The sequence below is a fragment of the Melanotaenia boesemani genome, chromosome 14 (assembly GCF_017639745.1).
Source record: "Melanotaenia boesemani isolate fMelBoe1 chromosome 14, fMelBoe1.pri, whole genome shotgun sequence".
NCBI lineage: Eukaryota > Metazoa > Chordata > Actinopteri > Atheriniformes > Melanotaeniidae > Melanotaenia > Melanotaenia boesemani.
The window spans coordinates 28,328,098-28,346,969 of NC_055695.1; the positions used below are offsets into that span (position 1 = coordinate 28,328,098).

Below are 18,872 nucleotides of genomic sequence, written 5' to 3' on the forward strand. Positions count from 1 at the left end.
CAGTAGATCTCGGCGATAAATCAATTTGATAGATTAATTTGAATTTAGTGCTATTTCTTTTCATGAAAATCTGATTTTCACACACACACATATATATATAAATATATATAGTGTAGTATATTTTTAATTTCTTATTGTTTTTATTTTTATTTTTAGGCTGTATTGTCTAGCCCTTGTGTATAGTTGTGTATAGTAGCTAGTATAGTGTAGCTTCCATATAAAAAGCAAAAATGAATTCATATATTTGTTTTTCTAGAACAGTTTTACTCAAGTGTTGTATCTCAAACAGTTTATGTTTGCACATGTCTGAAAAGGGCTGTGACGTGCAGCACTTTCATTCCTTCACCAGTTTTACACATAAGTTTGAAAGCAGAGCAGGTCCTGGCCTGGTTCACTGTTGCCATGGCAGCGATAAACTCACTTGTTGCTGTGAAACTTGGATGTTTGGATCCATTGATAGTCTGCCATGAACATAACACATTGTAATTCTCAGCTTGTTTTATAGTAACAGTTTTATAACCTCATTTATATCATCATGTGTGCAAATACGCCTCAGTATGTTTGGCTGCTTCAATACATGAATTTGTACATTAATGTCTAAGTTAGTGGAACATAATAATTTGCACTTTTGTTGCTGTGGCATTAGCTGGTTTTTATGGATTTAATTAGCAAGTGGTCTCAGTGTTGATTGTTTGGTGTTGCAATCGTGTTGCTCAAACCAACATGGAGGGATTTCTGTGGGATGATGGCAGAGACAAAGAGGTTTTTCAGCAGCTCTTCACAGTGGGCAGAAAGTTTATGATAAGATGTCAAAAGGGTGGTTAGTCCTCAGGAATGAGAATTTCACATATGGCTTAAAAATATGAGGACGATTTGATGTGTGTTTGGTGTGATTTCTTATTTTAAGAGCTCCTGGAAAACAGTGAATTTGCCCTGATCCACCAGATTAGGAGTTTTATTTAAAAAAGTCATCCACAGAATCAGTTTAAAGCATTTTTTCACTATTTTCTGGTTTTATTTCAAACCTCGCAAAGTTTTTTGGTTGTATAATCCCATATTGTCATGCCACATGCTTCCCCTTGGTCACGGTCATCAGTGTAAGGCTAGAAAATCACAGGAGTCTTGCAGTCTTTACGTTCCAGGAATATAGGGGTGACAGAGGATGCATTCCTATGAGCACAGATGTGACCTGCCCATCTGGACTTCTACTTTATGCAGGGTCTCAGATTGCTGAGAAGTAACAGAGGAAACTGGTAGTGCTATTCTGTCATTTTTCTCATGTTAATTGTCAGATATCGCACTACAAGTATGCCGTTTTCACACCAAAGAGAGTGACAACCTTAAAACCACAACCCACTGAGACCTCATTTCCTTCTACAAACAAACTGCAGAGGGTCTTTAAGAGGGTGGGGGGCGGGGGCTGGTTAGAGCAAGCCTTCCCTGTGTTCTACAGCACTTGAAGTTGACCATACAAACACACCTTTATATGCTAGGTAAGCATCACTATGTTTTTCCCTTAAAGTCATCTGAGCGTGGTCCCTCTAGGCTGTGTTGTGAAAGATTAAAGTCTAACTCTCTTAACTTATTTCCTCTCCCAACATGTAAAAATTACTGTTTGTTTTTCCCTGGTGCTTACAGATTAATCCAGCATGACCGCTCGCGAAGCAGATGAGAACAGCAGCATGCACGGTCGCTCTAAGCAGCAGCCGTTCAGATCACCTCGCTCTTAAAGATGCTTAATGTTGAGTACATGGCTCATCCTCGTGCTTGTGCTCAGGCTTGAAGCCCTGAGGCATTCGGAGAGAGTTGCTGATCTGTGACTCAGTTTATTGTCAGCTGTGCTTGCTTATAGCTCTGATATACTCCTCTCAGCAGCTTGCTATACTCACTTGATGTAATTTCAGGTTTATATAAAGCAATGGATGACAGTAATGAGATTTTCCATTAATAAAATAGTTAGTTTGTAGTTAAAGTGTTATGCTGTCTGTATGTAAAGAAAACAAACATGGGGTACACACCTGACCCCAGACAGATCTGTTTAATCTGGGACGCTGGTCGCCCCTAATCTGCTGTTTAAAAGGGATCCCGTGTTAGGTGGCACACTTCCATCCCTGTGAAGTTTACTGCTGACCCATTCAAAAACAAAGCCTGTGGAAAAGCCCTGTTTCTCCTCATTAGTATTCAGTGTCTATCACAGGCACCGCCCACACAGGCGTCGGTGACATCTGGTGTGCAGTGGTCTGATGTCACTGACCCAAGCTGCACTCGTAATCACGTGTTTATATTCAAATATCTGCCGACTCAGATGCAGGCCTGTTTCAGTCTGGCTAATACCCTCATTCACTTTCTTGTTAGATGAAAAGCCGGACATCCCGTCGTCGGAGGTGACACCAAGCAGCTGGTTAGTTCAGATTTACATAAAACCAAACCTGGTTCAGCCCAAGCAGAAGAAGATCCACCGACCAGAGATTCAAGCTTAGTTATTAACCCCTTCTACCTCCTGTCTGAAATTACATACCCAAAACTAGAAGCATTTAGAGAGCACAGCCCATTTTTTAATCTATTTAGTTCATTTTTTTGTGGGCATTATTTTTGAGTTAGAAGCTATAATTTTGCCAGTGATCCGGATCACCAGGCAGTGATCCGGATCACCTCCAAAATCTAATCACTCATTACATTTCTGAGATTTCCTGAAAGTTTTATTGAAACCCGTCCATAACTTTTTCAGTTATGTTGCTAACAGACAGACCAAAGCCACAGAATACATGACCTCGCCTTGGCAGAGGCAGAGGTAATAAATGAAGCTCCATACATGAGCTGTATGGACAGTCTCGGTCTCATAAGGCAGCTGAGATGTGAGATTACTACAGAAGAGTCAAAATTAGAATTTCTGATTTTTTCAGAGTAAATTCACCTGGAATTAGGGCTGTAATTAACTGAAAATGAATTGAAACTGACATTCAGTACCAATTATTGACGTAATCTTGTTTATGTCAGTTATTTAAATTATCTCCTAAATATTTTTAAAATATTCATTAAATGACCATATATAGTTAAACTGTGTGTGCTTCCTTTCACCTTTTATAAAATCAATTTCCTGCTATTCTATTGTGAAAATGTTGGAAACAAAAACTTTCAGTTGGCTATAAGGACTAAAAATAAAATGATACTAAATAATTCATTGTTATATTAATTGTGATATTGATTAATAATGGCCAGCCCTACCTGGAACAAAGAAGAAAATTAAAGCTTTTAATAATAACAATACTTTTTATTTCAAAGCATCTTTCAAGACCCCCAAGAACACTTTACGACATAAAAACAATAACATATAATAGCAATCAGGAATAAAACTAAGTGCACTAATGAGAACAAACAAACAAAAAAAAACAGAAATGGATGAATGGCAGAGTAAATTTGCTGTCTAGTGGTTACAATGAGTTGGCAATTTTGAACAGATGAGTTTTGAGTCTGGATTTGAAAATGGCAGGAGTTTCAGAGTTCCTGATGTCTGGTGGCAAAGAATTCCAGAGCTGGGGAGCAGAGCGACTGAAGGCTCGGCTCCCCATGGTGCTCAGGCGGACAGGGAGTCAGATTTGTGGAGGAGGAGGATCTAAGGGAGTGGGATGGGGTGGTGATGTGGATGGTATCGGACAGATATGGAGGGGTGAGGTTATGGATGGCCTTGAAGTTTAAACTGGTAGCTAGTGGAGTTGCTGTAGGATGGGTGTGATGTGGTGATATGAAGGGGATTTAGTGATGATCCAGGCAGCTGAGTTCTGGACCAGTTGAACCTTATGAAGGGTCTTTTGAGGAAGGCCAAACAGGAGAGAGTTGCAGTAATCAATGCGTGATGTGACGAGACTGTTTACCTTTGCCTAAAACAAAAAACCCACCATACTGAGTAAAAATAACCTTTGACTCATAAGACAGCGGCACAGTTTATCTAAGAATTAGTATCTGATGAGGAAATGTGATTAAGTAGAAGCTAAAAAAGTGTATTTAATAGAGTATTTTTAATAAAGTATAAAGTTTTAATAGAGGTATTTCTGGGCAGAACCACTTAAATGTGCCATTTGACCTTCCTCAGGTACCAAACTGGAAAAACTATGTCACTAATGATAATGTCTTGGCAACCCATTGGTTGATGGTTCATGATTGACACATCTAACGAGTCCAGAGAATAAAAGCACAACACCCAAATTCACCATAGAAACAATGATGTTCCAGAAAGACACGACCCTTAGGTTTGTATGAAGAGGACGCACTTAACTGTAAATCTTCCTCATCTCTTCTCAACAACCTGTGCCTTCATAATTCATTTCAACACAAAAAAAGGAAAGATAGTGTTTTTTTCTCCTAATCTTTAGCTGCTAGTTTAATGAGCTGCCTGACCTACCTCAGCGATGAGACCGACATCTTTGTAGTCTCTGCTTTAATGCGACACCTTGTTTGTGTGGTTAGCTTTAAGTACAGAAGGTAGCAAAGGTCTAATAATATTTACATGTCCATATAATCGTGTGGGGTTTGAGTTGTGTTTCGTTCGGGTATCCATGCTTGGTAGAGTCTTTTAGCTGAGTTTTTCTCCATCATTTTGGTAGGATTAGTGCTTCTTAGCATGTGCAGAAATCGTTTGTGCTTTCACAGATTTGTGAGGAGGAGGTTAGTATATTAAACCTCAAGCTCTCTGACTGCTTGATAAGCTTCACTGGTGCTTATCTAGTAAATAACCCCCCCCACAATCTTCCCCAGTAACAGTGCATTGTTTATATAGTCTGCTTGGATTACAAAATCCATATTATTTTAGCCTCTTCCTGAAGTACTCTGTCAAAGTCACCTTACACCTTAGAAACTGGGATGGGCGTTAGCAGTGGTGTTCTGATCTGTTAGCATTGTGCATGCTGCTCTTTAACACCCTCAACATACTACTAGATATCTCTCAATCCTTTTGTTCATGATTAGAGGGTGTTTAGAGCTGCAGTGAAGTTTGGACCCACAGATTTCCACTGAGGCCTGCCAGTGTGGGATAAGCTCGCAGCTCCCAGTGATGTCACTCTGCCTCCGCTACAAAGTTGATGTGATTACCATCTTAGAAATCACTGTCAGACCACAGAGACTAAATTACCATGCTCCTGCCCTTGCCCCCCTCTCTCTCTCCTTCTCACATGACGAAGCCTTCGCTGCTCTTCTCCTCATCGCTCCGAGTCTCTCATTGTGACTTCCTCGTTCCTGTTGAGCCAGGTTCACCCTGCTGTGATAGCATGCCCAGTGAAGCCAAACTAATCACAGTCACTTCCCAGGATCATTCCCACACTCAGAGCCATTCATTCAGACAGGGGGTTGTCTCTCCTACTTAGTCTGAAAAATGAAGAACAAAGAAAACCTGAATGACTTGCTAAAGTTTGACAAAGTTTTCCCCCTCCTATACTGCTCTCACCTGACATTGCCCTATGAAACATGCCAATTAAAACCCCTCATCTTCTTTAAAGGGATCTGATTCTGCACTCAGAACCACAGGAACTACACAAGTGGCTTGTGTACGAGCTTTCGGTGGCTCCATAAGCATTGTTGGCTTTTCTATGCGCTCGCATTCCTGCAGCTCTCTTGAACAGCCTCCTGACCACACAAGAAGGCTAATGCAAGAGGAGCCAAATGCCGATGGAGCAGCTATCTAATATTTACTGTTTCCACAGTTATTCCTGTGCTTGCGTGTTGGTGGAACTTGGAGATCTGAGGCATCAACAGGCAGATTAATGATCCTCTGACAATGTTTTGACTGTCAGAAGTCCAGGAATTAAGAGTTTAATTGACAGTTGAAATTAGTGAAGCCGAGAGAGATTGTTTGGTGGTTCGAAGGCGAAACCACACAAACAAACCAATGACTCCCTTTGGCCAGATAAAAGCTTGTTTGATGAGAGGGACTGCTGGCCCTGCATAACTGAATCTGGGATCTTTCACATGTGGAGAAAGGATGTCTTTGACCCCCTTCCCTACCCCCACACACATTCAGAATTACACATATGCACATTTCTCCTTGTGTTGCATTTAAAAGGAGCCTAATGCTTGAGTTTGGTACCCCCCCTCTTTTAAAACATTCCTTCGTCAGGGTCTCCAGCTTTGCAGATACAGATGAAATGGAAAGTTTTAAGCACCTTGGCCAAGAATGTGAAGGTGTAGCTCTTAGAAAACTTTAAAATTAATGCAGTTTTATGAGTTTTCTAAATGAAATAGATTAGCCCTATTATGCTATCACTTATATTGTCAACAATTTCTCAAGAACACTAGTGTGTAACCCTGGGGGGTAAATTGTGATGGACAGTTTACTTGTTAGGTGATCTACAGAAGTTCTTCAGGCATTTATATCCCATCCAGGATGTTCACAATCCAGACACAACGTAGTGTTTATTCAGAGACCCTATATCAGGGGTGGCCAACGTCGCTCCTCGAGAGCCACAATCCTGCAGGTTTTCCAAATTTCCCTGCTCCAACACACCTGACTTAAACTAATGAGTCATTGTGCAGATCAGTATAGGCTGTTGGATCCATTTAATTTGAGTCAGGTGTGCTGGAGCAGGGAAACTTGGAAAACCTGCAGGATTGTGGCTCTCGAGGAGCGACGTTGGCCATCCCTTCTCTATATGGTAAATCCACAATAAGTGATTCATAATAACACCATCATTTATCACCCTAATAAAAAAGATCATGGTCAGTACTATGTTCCTAAGAGACCTATGATTTCCATGATGTGGAAAATTTGCACAGAATCACGGAATTTTACATTAGAAAGGTAAAACTCAGAATATCATGGAATTTGCTCATATGAGGGTTTGATCTACTTCTGCTACTAATCTAAGAGTTGTCATTGGTGTCCGAGCCAAATGAACAAGAATGTATTTTGACCACTACAGCTTCCGGTCTGTGTGACATCACCTGACTTGGCAGGAAGGCTCCTCCAGAAAGTCAGCGATGGCTAAAAGATCAACAGAAACACTAAAGTTGTTCAAGAAATAAAGAAACGCTAGCCTACGTGTCTCTAAAAAAAATGAAAAAGGCGCCACTGTTCTTGGTGAAGCATCACAAATGAGGAGCGAAAACTCTGCGAGTGTTTGAGCTGCAGCTGGGTGCTGTCCTGAAGGTCAGAGGGGAAAACAAATATCAGCCCACATCGACAAAATAACTGTAGGACAACTGCTGCATATTAAAAATAAAAATAAAGATTTTTAAAAGGAAAAAAAATAGATGTTTATGGTGGTAAACTCAACTGGTTTAGCAGACGGCTCGTAGAGACTACAGCTGGATGATGCAGCTGAAGCGGGTTCGAATCCTGGTCTGGAGCCCCTTAGTTGTAGGTGGCCTCTTCTGTCTCTGACTTCCTTTCCTGTCGAGCAACTGTGTCAATAAGCCCCTAGATCTGAAATAATTATATCTTTAAGACAAGATATTTTCCTATTGAACTTTTGAAATGTCATACATCCACCACATGACTAGACACATCCCCTCTGGAAAACACAAGGTTGCATAATAAAACATAGAATTAATGGGGAAAAATATCTTAACTGTCCACCAATCAGAGATCTTAAATAGACAGTATTGTCCAATCAGGAGTAACCAAAGATCAACAAGTGAGCAGAAAGTTCTGTGTGCCTGAAAAGAACAAAAATAATTCAGCTTTCTGGTGGAAATAAATCCAAGAAGCACCAAAAACCAGCTGAGTTGGAGTTAAATTTGTTAGGATAGTAGGTAAATAGTATCATAAATAACTGTTAATAGCTTAAAGCAGCTGGAGGAAAAGTGTAAATATGTAAATAATTTCCGTCCTGAGTTTGTTTTAATTTCACTATTTTTTTACCTGAAAGTCAAGACTTCATAAAATGACGTTCAGATAAGAAAAGGTTTGGTCTCTGTTGATCTGTGTGTCATTTCTACAAAGTTCTGTTAGTAATAAATGATGATGTCTTGTTCTGGTCGGCTTTTATGCTGCTATATCTATTGATACATTCATTTTACATAATTTCAGCCTCATAATTTGACAACTGAGGCTGTCTTGAAAACATATCTGTATGTGGACTGGGATTAAAGGGTTGAGCTTCTACATGTATTTTTACATTAAAATAAAACAGGCAGAATACACACACACACACATACACACACACATATATATATATATATATATATATAAAGTTTGAATCACGTGATACAAATTTTCATCGATATCTGGGTGAACAACAGTTTCTATTCTGACATCTCCAGATGTCTTTATAACTATGTGAATTATGTGATTTATTCTTGCTGTTGTCATCATTGTTTGCTTACCAATCAAAGTTATCCAGTTCTACTTTTATTCATGGATTCACTGATACAAACTAATCTGACTTCTGGACTATAAGGTGCAGCAAGTCACAGTTAAACTAGGGCAGAGCTGAAATGCGACACACCGAGATGACTTTAAACACCACATTACGCTGTGGGTAAACACTCAGTAAGATCCAGGCAGACGTTAGCAATCATATCAGCCTGGAAGGTCAGTCAAAATTACATCTGTCCTTTGGAAAAAACATTCATTATGAAATTAAAGTGGGTGTAATTGTGCCCAGATTGTCCTAGCTGCTACTTTAGAAAACCTGCCTGTAGTTGAGTCTATAAGGTGGCTCCCTTTCAGACAAGTTGCAGGAGATTTCATGAGGTGGAGGAAGAGAAGCAGAAACTCCGGTCAGGATTCTGTTGTATCTCGGACCTGGAGCTGCCAGATCTCCACTGTGTTGCCAGGCAGGGTGACTTAAAGCTGCCTACTGGCCTGTTATTTGTGCTGCGGGAGACAGATCATCTGTAAGTACACTCAGACACAAATATAAAAACAAATGCAGCCTCCTGGGGAACGGTTTCCTGCAGAATAGACTGATAAAATGAGAAGAATGTGCTGTTTTTTAATATTTTATATGAGCTCTTAAAGACGCATAATGCATGTACAGGATGATGAAGTTTAGTGGTGAAAGTGTGCATGAGAGGAGCCAGTGCAGGACTGGTTATTTGAACAGATTATGTGTGTAAGTGGGTAAAGGCAATGAAAAAAGACAATGAAATCATCTTGCTTGGTTGGCTTCAGTATTGAGGTCGGCCCTGTTTTGAACAGCCCTCCTTTCTCCACACACACACACACACACACACACACATACACACATCACAGCAGAGGGATGAAGAGTGCTGAATACACACAGTAACAATGCAGCGTTACACCATTGGCTATCAGACCACGCACTTCTGGCCAATAGCAGCACGTGCAGATTATACCGTATTTAGTTCCCCAGAGAGCCTGATTTCCTCCTCTGTGTTTTATTTAAACTCGTCCCCATGTGAAGCTGCAGCCTTTTCTTCATGTTCCATGTAAGCAGAGCTGCTTTCTCAAAAATAACCAATCAGATCAGACTTTTTCTGAGTAAAACTGGCTTTTAAGGTGCAGGGGTATGCAATCTCAAACCATCAGTCAGCTGATAATGAGTCGTCAGCTGTTATTGATAACCTGCTGACATTTACTGGTGAGATCAGAAGCAGCAGAGGGTGCCGTACACATGTTCAAACATCCGGGCTGATGTCATGTGAGCTTTACTCTGGCTTCTGGTTACATAATGCGAGTGTGTCATGCAGGGCTGGGTTTGTGGTGACTTCATAGTCTCCTGGCAGCGCGTATCTGTTTCTGGGGTATTTTCTAAGGAAATGAAGGTGGTTTTGAAACACGAGCTCTGCTGAGAAAGGCCAGGGCATGCCTGTGCTGAAAATAGCTCCTAGTTGATGAACATGACCCTAATACTGTGTTACTATTTTAACCAAAAAATAAAATAAAAAAATCCTTTAAAACAGGACTTACTTTAACCCATTGATGCTTAATCTTTTTTCAAACCAGTTGTGTGTGTTTTGTTTTTAACATGCAAACAAAAGCATACAATTACAAAATAAGCATAAGCATAGCTAACAAATAAAGTACCAAAATTAAGCAAATATAAAGATCATTTTAAATAAACAATATACTGATTATGTCTGGAAAGGAGCAGGATAAAGTAACTGCTTATTTATTCCGGCCCGAAGTCACAACTTGATCTTCACCAAAAATGTCACTCGATTATCCAGAAACAAAAAAGTATCTGTAAAAAAAAAAGAAAGCTAAATAAAAAAGCACATATGTCTGTATAGTCTGTACAGATGCCCATATATATTGTACGGCTACTGTATGTCTATTTACATTTCCATAAATACTTACATATGTGTCACTGAGAAAAGTTCTGTAGTGTGTCTTTAACATGTAACAAACAAAAAAACACAGGAAAAACTCGACTAAAAGCCTTGACCGATCATTGCTGCCCAAGCAAAGCACAATTAAAACCACATTAACTTAATAAACCATAAAGTATGTCTCACCTTTGCTGTTTTGTGGTCAAAAAGTAAATTCCTGCTGGAAAACACAATGCTAATGTTGGCGGTCCAGGTTATTTACATTTAGCAGTGCTACCTTTGGATTAACCTCCTTCTGGATCATTATTGGTGTGTTTAAGGTGAATTTAGGTGCTAGACCTTGTTTCTTCTGACTGATTGGTCAAAGAAATGTCAATCATCAAAATCGGCTGCCAAAAACAAGACCCCCGCCCCCCCCTTTACACGCACTACTTTAGAAAAATGGTAAATTCAGTGAAGCTAACTTGTCCATGTTATGTTTAGAAATTCCCATAATAAAGGATCAAAAGTTGCTTCAGGTTATGTTTCGGCTCCTGTAAGACAGCTAGACTTAAAATTAAATCAGCAATGATCTTGCATGCAGAACTTTAAACAGTACTACAAAGGTGGCATGCAAGCCCTTCAGCAATGATGAGGTTTCTTTTTTGGATATTCCCCAAAATATGAATGTAGTTACACCCAGAACACATCCTGCAGGTATGATCTATATTAGCGCTGGGGTTACATGTTGGTAAGAATTCCCAGAAATACTGGGATCTCAATTCCCAGCATTTAGTGTGTTTTCTTCTATAACATGAAAACATAATGGATTGCATCATTGCAGGCCAGCATATTAAGTTTCATTCCTCCACTCTTATGGTTTCAATATGCGAGGAGCCCGCTGCTTCCTGCAGCTCCTTCCACCCTAATACGAACCCTCATCATTTGCTTGTGCAACTTATACTTTAGTGAGGAAAATATTAAAGGAAGCAAGTACTTTGGATTTTTCCAGTCCTTAAACAACTGTTTTCCTGTGTGGTTTGTCACAAGGACTTAAACAGCTAGTGTGTGTGATTGCTCTGTGTTGGAAATGGAAACAGTCTCTTTGCAAGCTTTTTTTTAAGTAGTGTTGAGCTGTGGATTTTTATTTTGGACTATTAGATTGAACTATGAAAGTGCAGATTTGATGGTGTTGGTTCCTGGCAGGATTGTTTCTCTTCTCATGTAAAAACTGGAATAGTCTACAATCAAAGAGATCAGTAAAGGGAGGTATGATCTTTGTTTCCCTAGCTGAACGTGGGCTGCTGCGTGTAAAACCTGCCATCTGGGTAACGGCATGCGTTGACACACTTCACCGTAAACCACCTGGAGGGTAAACTTTTTTTCATCCTTTGAGGGAGAACGGTTGCTGCTTTGTGCTCTCTGTTGTTGTTTAGAAAACCTTCCAAACTGAACATTCTGAATGCTTCTGAGGATGAGAATGCATCAGTGTTGTGGCGTGGCCTCCTTTCAGTAAGGCTTTGCCCTTTGGCTGGGCTTGTACTGTAGAAATCTTGTGGTTAGGCCTCTGCCGAGCAGTGCAGGCTCTGCCCTCTCTGTATTAAATCCCAGGCTAAGGGATTCATTATAACAGCATGTGTTTTACGAGAATTCAGCTGTTAGTCAACAGAATACTGTGCGGCTGAGAGATGTAAATTTGACATTGCCTGAGTGGTTCACACATTAGGGTTGATGTGTGAAGAGTACACAAAGCTACCACACAATCAGCCACAAAAAAAAGTCTGTCAGACTTTCTTGGAGCAAAGATAATACAGAGCAGAGCTTAGGAAGTTGGAGGGAGTAATGAAGAAATTCCTCTCTCCCTGCTGGATCCCTCTACAACTCTGCCTTTTGTAGATGCTCTCCTTCCCCTTTTATTGGCCCCCTATGCCTATTTGCCCCAGTGCCTGCGTTATGGGAAGGGACAGGCAGCCCTCTTGGGAGCGTCCTCCAGGCCAGGATCATGTGAAGACGTGCTATGAGCTGGCTGGTGTCTTATCTATATAAGGTAAAAAAATCCTCGGATCATAGAGGCAGAGAAAAGAGAGAGGAACTAAAATAACACTGGTTCTGAGAGCTACCTTTGATGGACCAGGCCACATATCCGGCATTGGGAGAGATGAACCACTCTAAAACCTTTTCTCACTCGGGGCAGCTTTCATTTTTCATAGCCCTTCACACACTTTATGGACACAAAAATAACCCATGTTCTCTCTCCTTTATTGGTCCTTTTGTAATATAGCTGTCCAATGAAATCTTGGTTGACTCTTTCAGACACAACCACTCATCTCCATGTTTATTCCTTAATTTACTCTAGAGTTCTTGCTTTGCTCATCTGCTTTAACTGCAATTGTGTTGAATAACAAACCTGCTGCTCTCTTTGTGTTTCTTGTTTGTGCGATGTTAGCTTTAACTTGATTGAGTGGCTATGAATCTCAATTGTAAGACTTCTTTTGATCAGACAAAGAGTTTTTTAAGGAGTTGTAATTTGACTTTGACATGTTTCAACTGGAACTTCAGTCTCATTCAGAAACGTCAACCGACATGTGTCATGACGTGTCTTTATCAGTTGATGGTCTCCCGGACTAGTGACGAGCCCAGCAATCTGGCTGGTCACGTCTCCTGCCACCCGATGGTCTTTGCAGGAGAGAATCTTATGTATGGGATAGCATGAATGTCCCCTCATCACGGATGATGGTGTTCTTGCCTTGCCTCCTGATTTGTGTGGCCTCCTTGATCCAACGTTTGAATTTGTTGCTCTGCAATTCGATGATGTTTGCGTTGACCCAGTCCGTGATATGGTTTTGTCTTTTGCAGTGGACTGATATGGCTGATTTTGGGTTTACCTGTTCTGCTTTTTATTTTCATGATCTTGTGAGTCATTCTCTTGTTTCCTTTTCACATTATTTTTTGGGTTAATTTTTTCTTGTGTTAAATCTTTTTTTCCTATGTACGTCCCACCAACCAGTAGGGACTGCAGTGTAGCTGATGTTACCTAGCTTCCAGGTTCCCAGCCGTGGTATCAATAGCTCACCATCAACTCCCCAAAAGAAGACACCTGGCCTGTATTAAATAAACAGGACTGGCAAAAATCCTGCAACAAACTGCACTACCTGTGGTTCGTTGGGAGCAGTGTGAATACTCATTCACGCCCTGATGGGGACCAATAAAGGGAACTCTGGTGCAGTTCACTTACTGTGTGAAAGCAAACTGACCATCTAGTGAACCAAAGAGAGGAAGTAACGTAGAGCAACATGTTTGATAGCTAGCTGCCTCTCCGGCTGCTCATCCTGGACAGATTCTGGTGAAAACTGCTTAAAAGTGAAAACAGAGACCCTAAGAGTGGATAAATTTGTTGCTCCATTGTTTACTTGTGATTAAAGCCAGATTTTGAGTAAAATGTTTCCCTGCCCAATCAAATTGAGTCTTCTGGACCATGCTGGTGTAAACCAAGTGGCAACCTCTGCCTATAAAATGTGAAGCCTGTGTGGAAGTGCAAAAAATTTGCAGTTCACCCCTCATCCACTAGGGGCTGGCTCCAAAACAGAGTAAATCCCCATGTTAAAAAGACCCACTTCACAGCAGAAATAAACATGTTTAAAGCCTGGTACAAAAAAACCATGTTAGGATTAATAGGTCAAGTTTATCTTCATGACAACTGTGTGTCGTGTGTGAGCAGTGGTGAGGACCCAAATGCAGATAGATCATGCAGAAGCTGAACTGTGATGAACAAAGCTGGTTTATTTACCAAAACTCAGGGACAGAGCACTACACATCCCAGGGAGGAACCACAAGGATCTGACAAAGCAAACTGAAAACCATTGGGTATTTGTAGACAGAGGGAGTAATTAGGAGCAGGTGAAGTGAATGAGAAATCAAACCAGGGGAAGTAACGAGCCAGGAACAGAAACTGAGCACATGAGGGAAGACAGGAAAACTCAGCTAAACATGACAAAACTGAAAACCTAAAGTATGAACATAACGGAAACTAAACATGACAAAAACCCAGAACTATAAACTAAGAGTAAGACAGAACTAAACATGACAAAAACCTAAACCAAGATCAAGGCATAACCAACAAAAACAGATAAAAACCAAACTCAGGAACCATCACTGTGAACCATGACACTGTGAGGGGGCAATTTTTATTCTAACTCATCCATTTGAATGTTATTTAATCAGCCAATTAGGAGCGCGTCCTTTTGATTGACAGGTATTCAATATCTGCGAATAGAAGGGAGAGTGTAGCACAACCGCAGTTTTTAGCTGGCTAACAGCGAGCTTTAGCCCGCCTACCTCCATTAGCTGGTTACTACCGTTAGCTCGGGGTTAGCTTGGTTAGCTCTTAGCTACAGGCAGATCGGAGTTTGATGGTTGTCAACTCGACCTCATTGCCCATTTTTGGATTTTCCGGGACTAACAACATGGTGTAAACGCCTTCTTTTGGTTTAGTTTGTTTTCACACTGCACTTTGTCTAAACAAAGCTTAAGGTGGTCTGCCAGATGTTGGCTACGACATGGATGAGTGGAATACTTAAAAGGAAGTATTATCTCGTCTAGTTTTCCGGCATCGCTGCTCTAAGGGTTAATGCAAGTGGAAATAAAACCATTTATTAAATTGTCATGTTGCTATAGCAATATTGCATTATATGTGATTTCCTATGATTATGTATCAAATATGTTCTCTCGACTGGTTTAAATTGCTTATTTATTTCCCGATGTGGCTTTTCATAAATACCACTTGGTGAGATCGGGTTTGGTGTTTGCACCAGAAGAGTGTAGATCAGGGCTACTCAATTCGGTCCTACGAGGGCTGCAATCCAGCAGGTTTTCCATGTATTCCTGTACCAACACACCTGAGTCATATTAATGAGTTATTGTGTAGAACCTGATTGGCTGTTAGAGCCACCTAATTTGACTCAGGTGTGTTGGTGCAGGGATACATGGAAAACCTGCTGGATTGCGGCCCTCGTAGGACCGAATTGAGTAGCCCTGGTGTAAATGTTGGTGCAGCTGGTCACTGAACGTCTGCACCATTACAAAGTATTTTTATCATACAGACACTGAATTAGCTGAAGCTGAGCTTGTCTGTCACAGAAACGTGAAACTCCAGGTGAAATACTACACCTCTGGGAATAACCGCTGCAGGAAACTCTATCTGCCTTCTATAAAGTACAATGCAGCTGCTCAGATTGGGTTCACTGCTTCAGAAGGTACTACATTTCCAGAGGCCTCAGGCTGGCTTCTAATATTTAGGCAGGATGGGCAGCATTAATGCAATGGGGTTTGTTAAAATGATATCCAGCTGTTTATGTGTGTGTGTGTGTGTGTGTATGTATGAGTTTGGTAAGGGTTTAGTTTCTCTGTTGACAGTCCAGTCTGCAAGCATCACTCTTAAACACCTGAGGCGTTGCTGCAACCGAAGCCGCTTCCTCAGCAGCTTTATGAAAGCGTGTAACTGTAGCAGAGCGTTGGGAGCTCAGTGACACCAGCTTTCTCTCTGCGATGATTTCTAAGTTAGATGGCAGCCAAATGTGTTGCATTTACAGCCCTGCACCATCCTTGGATAAACACGGGAAGGATTGAAGCTGGCATGCAGCAACAAAGATGAACCTGATATTTCCTAATTTTTGCATCATTCAAATTTCAGGTGTAAGCCAACAATTCTGTCAGCCAGGAGGACATTCTCATCATTTTAATATTTCTTCTTTGCTGTTTTTTTTAGGGGGGGTTTTGTTTATTTTGGAGGGCTTTTTTTCCCCAAGGGAGTCTGAAGAAAATATTGGACAAGTGTTACTGAAGCCAGGGAGTCATGTTGCTGTCCAGAATGATTAAAAACACACTATCTGGGGTGTCACATGCTTACCAGTCCTCTACTGAGAATAGCCCCCAACAGATGCAGTTTATTCTTGTTCAGTTAACAGTTTCTACACTACAGTACCCAGGCAAAATCTTTAAACCTCTTTTTTATATGAAGTATGTTTTCCTTCACTGAAGGATCAGAGCTATAGTTGCTGTTTTTATAGTTGTATGTTTTCAGACATTCATTGAAAATTTCATTCATGGAAACAGAAAAAAATGTTTGATTTTCCTTCTTAGTTTGTTGATCTTCATGCACTATAGCTATCATTCTGTTTTTAGTTGGTTATTTACAAGGCAGATCAGGGTTCTAGAGAGCAATTGACCATTTTTGGTCAAACTTTGGACAAAACAAAACTTTGTCGAGCGAGACTAACTGTTATTCTCAGTGGTACCGGTAACATTTTGCAGGTCTGTTTGAAGGATGATTGTCTGTCCGTGTGATCTGTGTTCATTCCCTCCTTACTTGAACTCAGGAAAGAATGAAACCATAATTAGAACAAAACAAAAAACTGTTAAAGTCAGAGAAGGGCAAATCTTTACCTCTAACTGGCTCTGATCCACAGTTGTACACATTATAGGTTGAACTACGTAACACATAATGTGCAACCAGCAGACATAGGTATCCAGTTAAACAAAAAGAAAAATCCACATAGTTTCAAGATTAAGAAAAACTGGCTCATATAAAGTTTTTTTTAAATCGGACAAATACAGTTCTGTTAAATCCACATGTTCCAGATTCCTGCCCTGACAGGTGTTATGACCCTGAGGTAACTATCCAGTCATCAACAGGACCCTAAGCTGTCCAAACAATTAAGAATTTCTACCCTACACGGCTGTAGATTAAAAAAAAGCTGCATTTATTTCTGGTAAAGCATCAGGTTGAGAATTTACAGCTGACAAACAAAGAGAAACATCATCAGAAAGCAAGAGCAGGTGTGTTGGAGCAGCAGGCTGTCCTAGAGAAGATCCACGGAAGAAAAGATCAATCTATCAAGAAACTGCTGATACAGAAGACTGTATGGCAGAGTTAATAGAAAATAAAATAAAAAAAATAGAAAGCTGTATGTTTATGGCTGGTTGAAAAGCTGACTCAGATTCCTTAGGCTACAGCTTCTCGATGCAGCCCAGGTTTGAACCCCAGACTAGGGCCCTTTCCTCTAGGTCACCCCCACTTTCCCTGACCCCCTTTCCCATCAGGCCACTGTCTCATAAAGACCTCCAGAACCAAACATAGGATAAAATAATAAAATAATCAGGATATTTAGGATATTATCCTGTCAAACTGTTGAAATTTTACACATCCACCACATGATTAAACACATTGTTCTGGAAAACATGAGGTTGCGTAATACAACCCTAAATTCAGGGGGAAACATGGAAAACATGGAATTTTGGGGGAGACTCAACCAGAATCTGGAAAAAAATATGTTTCATTGGGGCCTAGATGAACATTTTCCTATACCTGTATAGGGTTAACATAATAATAAAAAAAACAATTCTTAAAATGTATTAAAACATGATGCTGATGCGATGGTGGGAAAATGTGGGTGCACCTAAATGAAAACGTTCAGTCCACCAAATGTTATTTTTTTCTTAGATGAAAGTTTCACCATGTGTGAATCGTCTCTTTCTTTTGTCATATTTGTGTATTATCGTCGATGCTGGTAGGCTGAAATGCAGAGGGTCAGGTTGAGGCTAACCTCTATAAACAGACATCTTGTACGCACACACACCGACACACATTCCTGCCTCTCTGACAGACACACCCACCTACACCACTATATGCTGCAAGAGCTGTTTGTTCAGCTGGTGCAGGAGAGCTAAAGTTAAATTCCATAGTTGTGCAGAAACCGCTCCGGTGTCAGGGGCATGGATGGCGGCGGCGTACAGCAGGCAGATGTTGATTTGTTCTCCTGGGTTGCGACCTTGGGAGCGATTTAAGGGCTTGTATGTTTTTATTGCTTGGCTGCAGCTCCCACAGGTGCTTTAGGAAAAAAGAGCCCAACATGCTTGTTATGATTATGGGCCTTTACTCTTGGCCCAGAAACAAGCCTGTTTTGCTTTTTTTGTGTGTGTTTTTCGATCAAGCTGAGACCCATGTAAAATGACAGGAAATATAAGGAAGTGTTTCCACTGTGAGCCCTGAGAGACTCTGATAAGAGCTCGACCTCATTCAGGGTAATTTATTATCTTTACTGCGTATGCTCGGCTTTACAACTTGTTCCTAGTTTGGATTTCAGTGCTGTTGCTGGAAAGCATATTCGTCGCTCAGATTTTGTGCAGACTTTTCAAAGCAATAGGAACTGAAGTCAAAGTAGCTGAGTGAAAGTTTGAGTTAAAACTTTTCTCGTGGTCTTATCTTTGCATTTTAGCCTGGTCCTCTCTGACTGCCATCAGTTGAGAAAGGCCATCTGGTGGAATTTGGATCCATTGGAAACAGCTTGTCTGGATAAAGATAACTTTTCCCCCTCTTACACCTCTACTGCACGCCGGTGGTCTCGTATATGTGCAACCACCCAGACTGACTGGAGAGCACACACAGGCAGGAAACAAAAAGTCTTTAGTCTGCTGTTACGTTTGTGTCTCAGAGACAACTTTTGTAGATAAAAAATAATGAAAATCCTCACAGCAGCAGAATATTCAACCATTAACTTTCTAGGTTTATTGTTTGAACACGCACGTGTGCAGTACCTTTGAGCGAAATGTTTTTATTTTTATTTTGGTTTTTTTGGGTGTTTTTTTTTCTTGCTAATTAATAAAAACACTTA

At 40.6% G+C, this 18,872-nt stretch overlaps 1 protein-coding gene and 1 long non-coding RNA gene across 4 annotated transcripts in view; one reads left to right on the forward strand and one right to left on the reverse strand.

Moving 5' to 3' along the window:
- Positions 1–18,872, forward strand: part of nhsa (Nance-Horan syndrome a (congenital cataracts and dental anomalies)) — a 71,858-nt gene that overhangs the window by 20,395 nt on the left and 32,591 nt on the right. The window lies entirely within an intron of this gene.
- Positions 6,977–8,660, reverse strand: LOC121653192. Its single transcript, XR_006012753.1, has 3 exons — positions 8,314–8,660; positions 7,263–7,411; positions 6,977–7,129 (listed from the first exon to the last, which is right to left on the reverse strand). It is a non-coding gene; the product is annotated as an uncharacterized LOC121653192 (long non-coding RNA).